We start from the raw sequence: 8360 nt of genomic DNA, 5'->3' as shown, positions 1-8360 counted from the left end.
CCTCAAGGACTATGAAGAACTGATAGGCTGGGCTCGGTATGGATCATCAGACCCTTCCTACATAAACCCGAATGTTCCTCACATAATGGATCTGATGGTCGTGGACGTTTGGGGAAGTTCCTCCGATGAGGAAGGTATCAATCAGAGGGTTCCGATCAACATCTGGGATGAGTCTGATGATGAGTCGGAAGTGGTTGTTAGCGCTGAAGGAAAGATTTTGTCGGGGTTCGAAATCTTCAATGATGTTGCCGACTGGGGCAAAGGAAAAGCGAGATGCTTTGTCGAGGAGATTATGATGTTAGACTTGAATGCCGAGGAGCAAGTCATCACCATTGAAGCAACTGCAGGAGCGGGAGATGAGCCTAGTACCTCCAAAATTCATGAGAAGTACGAAGAACCTTGATGATGAAAATTGTATTACTGCTTTGTTTGAATCAGATGATGTAATCACCCATGCTATCAATGAAATGAATTCTGATTTTGCTTACTTGCTTGATGTTGATCATGATCATTCCATGCATTCTCATTCATATAACATGCCTACATTTGAAATCAATGCAATAGAAATGTCAACTTTCAATCTTGGTACGGATGAAAATCCTAAACTTATACAAATTGCTCAAGAATTAACTATTGAAGAGAGAAAAGAATTTGAGAGAATAATTAAAAAATACGAAATTGTATTCGCTTGGACATACGAAGACATGCCTGGAATTGATCAATCTATCGTAACTCACCGCATTCCAACTTACCCCAAAGCAAAGCCCGTAAAGCAGAAGCTCCGACGTATGAGACCAGAATGGGCAGATAAGATCAGAGAGGAGGTGAAGAAGCAGTTAGAAGCAGGATTCATCGAAGTGATCGACTATCCCCCTTGGGTCGCAAATGTGGTGCCAATCGCAAAAAAGGACGGCAAAGTAAGGATGTGCGTTGATTACAGAGATCTTAACAAGGCATGCCCCAAGGATGAGTTCGCATTGCCTCATATCGACGTATTGATCGACAGTGCAGCGTCAAGCGTCTTACACACGAATGTGGATGGTTTTATGGGCTACATGCAAGTTCAGATGGCCGAAAAGCACAAAGCAAAAACCTCGTTCACAACCGAGTGGGGGACATACGGTTACAGAGTAATGCCGTTCGGTTTGAAAAATGCCGGGGCAACTTACCAGCGAATGGCCACAGCACTGTTCCATGATATGATACACAAGGAGGTAGAAGTCTACGTGGACGATATGATGGTCAAATTAGAGACAAGAGAAGGGCATTTTGCCGCGCTCGAGAAGTTTTTGGCCCGAATTGCAGAATTCAAGCTAAGGTTAAACCCGAAGAAGTGCTTTTTCGACGTTTCATCGGGGAAAATCTTAGGCTACGTAATCGGAAATAAGGGAATCGAGGTGGATCCTGATAAAGTGAAGGCTATATAGGAGATGCCGGCGTCAAGAAATGAGAAGGAAGTGAGAGGGTTTTTGGGGCAGGTTCAGTATATCAGTCGGTTCATAGCGAGACTCACCGCAATCTGTGAGCCAATCTTTAAGTTGCTAAGGAAAGACCAACCCGCTACTTGGAATGATAAGTGTCAGCAAGCTCTGGAGAGCGTCCGGAACTATTTGTCTAATCCGCCAGTGCTGAGACCGCCTAAACTGGGAAAGCCGCTTCTCCTCTATGTAGCAATTGAGGAGCGATCTATTGGGGCAATGTTGGCTCAAGAGGGAGACACCGGTGTGGAGCACGCGGTGTATTATTTGAGTAAGAAATTCCTGGAGTACGAGCTCAAGTACAACATGATCGAAAAGACATGTGTGGCAGTAGTATGGTTGACAAAGAAAATGCGGCACTATTTCCAATCGTATAAAGTGATCATTATTTCTCGGATGGACCCCGTGAAGTATCTATACCGAACTCCATCCTTGACGGGGAAGTTAGCCAGATGGTTGTTGCTTTTGTCCGAGTTTGACATTGAATATGTGACGAAGAAGGTTATCAAAGGGAGGGCCGTGGCAGAATTTCTGGCCAACCAACCCCTGAATGCAGAGGAAGAAGAGATAAGCTATGATTTCCCCGATGAGCACTTGAACGCAATCGAAGTTATACCGTGGAAAATGTTCTTCGACGGAGCAGTTAATTCGAATGGAGCCGGAGTAGGAGTACTACTTACCTCACCGGAAGGAGAAAGGATCCCGATGGCCAAGAAGTTATCCTTCCCTCTCACCAATAATATGGCCGAGTATGAAGCGTGCATTTATGGTTTAGAGTCATTAGCGGCACTGGGAGCGTCATATGTCGAAATTTGGGGTGACTCAAAGTTGATCATCGAACAAGCACAAGGAAACTGGGAGGTAAGAGAAGAAAGACTACGTCCGTACCTCGATCAGCTAGAAGGGTTGGCACAAAGATTCAAAGAATGCCGTTTCTATCATATTCCTCGAGCACAGAACCAGGCGGCGGATGCCTTGGCCACTTTGGTGTCAGTTTGGGACAATCCCCGGAACCTTGCTTCGAAGCCGTTGGTATTGAGAAGATCTCACAAACCGTGCTACGATGACGTAATGCTGTTAGGGACAGATGAAAAACCATGGTATTTCGATATCGTGAACTTCATGAAAGATGGAACATATCCGGCAGAGTCAGAACCTAGGGATCAAGCTGTGGTTAGAAGGCTAGCTCGTCAGTTCGTCATCCATAACGACTTGCTTTACAAAAGGCACATTGACGGATTACAATTAAGATGCTTGGATGCGGGAGAAGCCCGCGAGGCAATGGAATCAGTACATTCAGGAATTTGTGGAGCCCATATGGGGGGAGCAGTACTAGCTAAGAAAATTATTAGGCAAGGCTTCTATTGGCTCACCATGGAAAGAGATTGTAACGAGTATGCAAAGAAATGCCATGATTGTCAAATCCACAGCGATTGCAGTCATCTTCCGGCCATGGAACTACATGTGCTAGCACCTATTTGGCCATTCGCTGCTTGGGGCATTGACATCATCGGCGAAGTAAGGCCTAACGCTTCAAATGGACATAAGTTTATTGCTGTCGCCATCGATTATTTCACCAAGTGGGTAGAAGCAGAGTTGTTTAGCAAACTGGGATCCAAGCAGATGAGAAAGTTCATTGAAAAACACTTGATCACCAGGTTTGGAGTGCCTCATCACATGATTACGGATAACGGGGTCCAGTTTCAGGGGGAAGTAAGAAATATTTTCCGAGAATATGGCATTGAACATCACAGGTCTTCTCCGTACCGTCCACAGGCTAATGGAGCAGTAGAAGCAATTAATAAGAACCTTAAGAGGATTCTCGTAAAAATGGTGGAATCACATCGGAATTGGTATGAGCACCTCCCACTCGCGTTGTGGGCTTATCGCACGACAATTAGAACCTCAACTGGGGCAACGCCATTCTCTTTGGTGTATGGAACAGAAGCAGTCTTGCCGATTGAGATCGAAAAGCGATCATTGAGAATCGCAGTGGAGGCAGAAATTCCCGAGGCGGAATGGGTGAAGAGGCGATGTGAGCAGTTGGCTCTAGTTGACGAAAAAAGGATGGAAGCGCTTTACCATGTACAGTTATACCAGAGAAGAATGGCTCGGGCTTTCAATAAAAAAGTCAAGACCAGCCCTATCAAAGAAGGAGATTTAGTGCTGAAACAGATCCGTGTGACGCACACCGACCCAAGGGGGAAGTTTAGGCCTAATTGGGAAGGGCCATTCGTCGTGAAGAAGATACTAAGCAAAGGAGCGGTGAAGTTAACCACAATGGACGGCATGGAATTCTCCGAACCTACCAACCTGGATAGGCTTAAGAAATACTTTTCGTAAAAAAAAAAAAAAAAGAGAAAAAAAAGAAAAATTCCCGATAGGTTGAAAACCCGCAAAGGGCGACCTATGCAACAACGAGGGAAATCCCAATGGGTGAAAACCCGAAAGGGCACTCATTTAAAAATTCCGGAATAGTAAAAGGAGAGGAGAAAAATCACCGGGATCCGAAAACCGAAAGGCGGGTCCTGGTAACAATAGTTATGACTTGAGCAGTTACAAAAACAATGTATAAGAGACTAAGTATTTCTGTTGTTTGTAAATAAATAAAGGGCATGAATATATTTGACGAGAATGATTGGAATCATCATAATCTACTAAATGCATGGTAATATGAATCATGAGTTATACATTTCCTATCTTACTTTTCATAAAAAGCCTACCTGATATCCACCCCACTCCCTATACATCAGCTATATATCGGGGAAACTCTAATAAAAAAACTACAAAGCAATACATAACGAGCCTAATACGGAGGGAAGTCCCAATAGTCCTCAAAATCTCTCAAGTGTGATGCCCGCTCCGCAGATAGTGCCTCCTCGGCAGCTCGCGCTTGCTCATCAGCAACTCGTGCTCTCTCATCGGCGATCCGTGCTCTCTCCTCGGCAGCGAGGCGTCCAATCGTCTCATCACGTGCCCTCTCCTCGACGGCAAGGCGACCCTCAGTCTCCCGTCGCATCATCCCTGACCAGTGGTCATTTCTCTCCTGATACACCTGACCGACCCGGGCGTCGGCCTCCCGCACCAACTCGCTCTGCCTCCGCTCGTGGGCATGCAGATCGCTCTAAAGCAAAAGAAAGGAAAAACAGATAAAAATAAGAAGCAGCGTAGGCACGAACATAAATCATACATACATGCATACATTCCACTACACTAAAGTAAAATAATGATACATACCAGGTGATCGGTGCAGCGCAAGCTGAGGCGATCTCGGAGATAACCAGACAGCCCCACGTAATCTGTACAGGTCTCTCTCGTAGTCAGAGAAGCGTCTGAGGGATCAAATGGGACCCTCAAGGAGAATATGGGAGGAGCCGCCTCGAATCCCGCATAAGCGGCCCCGAACTCGTCATAACAAATCATGGCAAAGTCTCTCCCGTAGTCTGGTAGGGGCACACCTAGGGAAGACCTCTCCAGTCGGGCAGCGCTGGAGGACTCGCCGACATAGTAGGGCTGCTCGCACATAGGCGTCTGAGCTCGAGTGCCGTCAAAGAAATCGGATAAATGGGCACTTGATAGGGGTCAAAAACCCCTATCTTTGGGTACGGTTTTAGGACGGTTTTTAGAGTAATTTGGTTAATAAGCGAGCAATTCTCGCATTTAAATGCTTTTGTGTGAGTTAGTTAGAAATTGGGAACGTTCTATTTACTTTTCGTCATTTAGGCTCGTTTTGTGATCAATTTAGGCAAATACGGCCGGAATAACATGCATATTAGAATTCCGTTATCTTTTGAAGCTAATTGGTCCGTCAAAAGTCGCACCAAACGAAGCGTTTGCTCAAATTAAGCGATTGACGGATCAATTTGGCTTTTGGACTAATGTTTCCTGGAGTTTTTATGCGTGTGCAGGTGTAAGTTCGGACGAAAAAGGGTATAGAAGTCATCCGGCACGGATCGAGCGCGTTTTGGGCGAAAACGCTCGGTAAGCAGGACCCCCCCGGCAGCCGCTCGGCGAATTGAGCATCGGCACGCAGCCCGGGCAGCAGCCCAGGCACCGCCCAGGAAGCGCCCAGGCACTGCCCAGGCAGTGTGCCTGCTCGCCGAGCAGGGGCTGCTCGTCGCAATTCTGCTCGGCGAGCAGACCTGCGGGAATTGGTCAAAAAGACCAATTCCGCCCCCACGAAGCCACGTTCGGCCCCACATCTTCCTACACCAACAAGGACACGAAATTAGGTCAAAACGAGACCCGAGATGCGGCTATAAATAGGAATTTCCAATTGTAAATTAGATATCTTTTACTTTTGTAATTAGCTTAGCTTCCACCTTGAGAAATCCTCTCCACCTCCTCCATAACCTTCAAACCTCCATTGAAGACACCTCCGAAGCTCCGTTCACCGAGGATTACTCAAGCTCCATCCTTAAATCCTAGAAAGACGCCTGCATTGGTAGACAGGTTCCCTGAAAGGGATTTTTCATCTTTTATATTCTGTCTAGCCTCTGATACATGCTATGAATTCTAGGTTTATTGTAACTTCGTGATAATTCCTTCATCTTTGATATATAATATAGATTTTGTTTATTCAACTGTTTTGATGTTTTAATCTTTGTCTTACGCTTTGTCTGATTGGTTTAACTCATTCGATAATCCCAAAATTAGGTTGGCACATATTGCGAGCTGAATCTGACCTAGTCAGTGCCTATAGGATTGACGACCCTATAGAAGATTAAGCCCAAATTACTGAGCCTTAGAGCTAGTTTCGGCCTTACAAGGGAATCACGAACTAGGGACTTTAGGAGGATAGGTCGGGTTAATCGCCTTGGACATAAGCGACTTAGTTTCAATTCAATTGCTTAAACACTCTATCATTGTTATCATCGTATTCCTTCATGTTCATTCAGTTAATTGCTTTGGTAAAAGATCAATTAGGGGTAGAGTAATTTAGTTAGGCTTAGAATAACTTAGCTAGAATTAGATAACTTAATTAGAATTAGTGTAATTCAACCTAGGAGTAGATTAATTAAACAAAACCAAACTCAAAACCCCCTAAGCCTAGATAACATTCGAGATCGAGTAGCTTGATACTTGCAGAAATAAATCCTGTGGACGATAACCTGGACTTAAACCCAGAAATTTATTACTTGATAACGACGGGGTACACTTATCCCTCAGATCGGGTTCTTCACGGAATCCGCATCAAGTTTTTGGCGCCGTTGCCGGGGATTTATTTCTTCTGCAATATCGAACCAAAGGTCGACTTGTTAGTTTAGGCATTCTTTTGTAAATATCCTTTGTTTATATCGTTTATATATGCTTATGTATAATTCTTTATAACTTTTGTAGTTGTTCATATCTTTTGTATTCTGTCCATAACTATATACTTTTTACTTATCAACTTTTGTGCTAGAATTTCACTTTTTCTCAGCGTTCTCTGATCAATGAATTGGCAAGAAAGAGTCGAGTGGCAAGCTCAAAAGTTTACTATCCCATCAAGACGATACATTCATGCCCTGGAGAATGAGGCTCCCAATCCCTCCATGGCCGAGTTAAATAAGAAAATGGATATCTTGATGGCGAAACTGAGTCTCAACACCAATGAGAGTGTAAGTTTTGTGGGTAATCACCAAAGGTACAATTCTAACCCCAATTCTTATATCTTTTATGATAATAATTGGAGGAGACCTCAACACTCAAATCTGTCCTACGGGAATCCTAACATGTTGAGGCCTCCAAATAGGTTTGTTAATGAGCACAGGGAAAACGAATTGGGAATGTTCCCTTACGAACAAGCAAGCCAAGTTCCTCCACAACCCTCTAGCTCACGAGATGAGGTGCTGTCCCTTTTGAAAGGAATATCAGCCCGACTTACAATCAACGAGGAGGTTTGCAAGGACTTGAGCAACCAATTGGCTCAAATAAACCATGAGATGCAAGAGCAATCCCGAGATGCTTTCCCAGGCATAAAGGAAAACATAGAAATCCCAAAAAGGGAATCAGCTCAAGCCATCTCCTTGAGGAATCACAAAAAGGTAGAACCAAGTCCACTATCACATGCATCACTCGAGGTAAGTGAGGAACCGGAAGCGGTAAGCAACCCCGGTTCAAAATCTGAATTTCTAAATCATGTGATAGAGATAAAAGATCAAATCAAAACTTGTGTATCTCAACTACCTCTTCCTCAAAAATTAGAAAAGTTTAGGTTTGCTTCATGCTCGGAAGTTTTCATTCTCTTCGACCTACCAAGAGAATCCAAAAGGGAGCAAACCAAACTTTTTCATAATATGTTCAAATTCGGCCTCCTACTTTCATTAAACTTATTAGAGGATCTTAATCCGTTTTGTAGGTACGGGTTATTTGTTAAGGAGTTCGAGTTCCTAACCCGAGTAGAAGCATACACTTAGGCGGGAATTCTATGTCGAGCTCACCGACTATAACGTAGCGCTTCTTGGGAGGTAACCCAAGTTTTAATAAAACTTTTCAGGTTTGTTTTATTTAGATTATACATTGATCTTTTAGTTTAGTCTTTTTAGTTTTCTTTTACGTTTTTTTAAAGTGTTCGTTTAAAAAAATAATAAGAAAAAAATAAATAAATAAATAATTAAATAAATAAATAAATATTTTTTTTAGTTGTTTAGTTTTATTTTATTTTATTTTTATTTTTATTATTATTATTTTTTATTATTTTAAAGTTTTCAGGTTCAAAATAAAATTAAAAAAAAAAAAAAAAATGGCCCCAGGAGGCCCAGCTCGCCGAGCTGGGCACTGCCGCCCAGCTCGGCGAGCAGGGCACTACCGCCCAGCTCGGCGAGCAGGGCCCTACTCGCCGCGCGCTGGGCACTGCTGCCTAGCGGCGGTGCTCGGCCGCGATTAAGGAATTTTTTTTTT

Source organism: Euphorbia lathyris, chromosome 3, assembly GCF_963576675.1.
Source record: "Euphorbia lathyris chromosome 3, ddEupLath1.1, whole genome shotgun sequence".
NCBI lineage: Eukaryota > Viridiplantae > Streptophyta > Magnoliopsida > Malpighiales > Euphorbiaceae > Euphorbia > Euphorbia lathyris.
The sequence above is the reverse complement of the archived record's forward strand: the minus strand, read 5'-3'. Positions refer to the sequence as shown.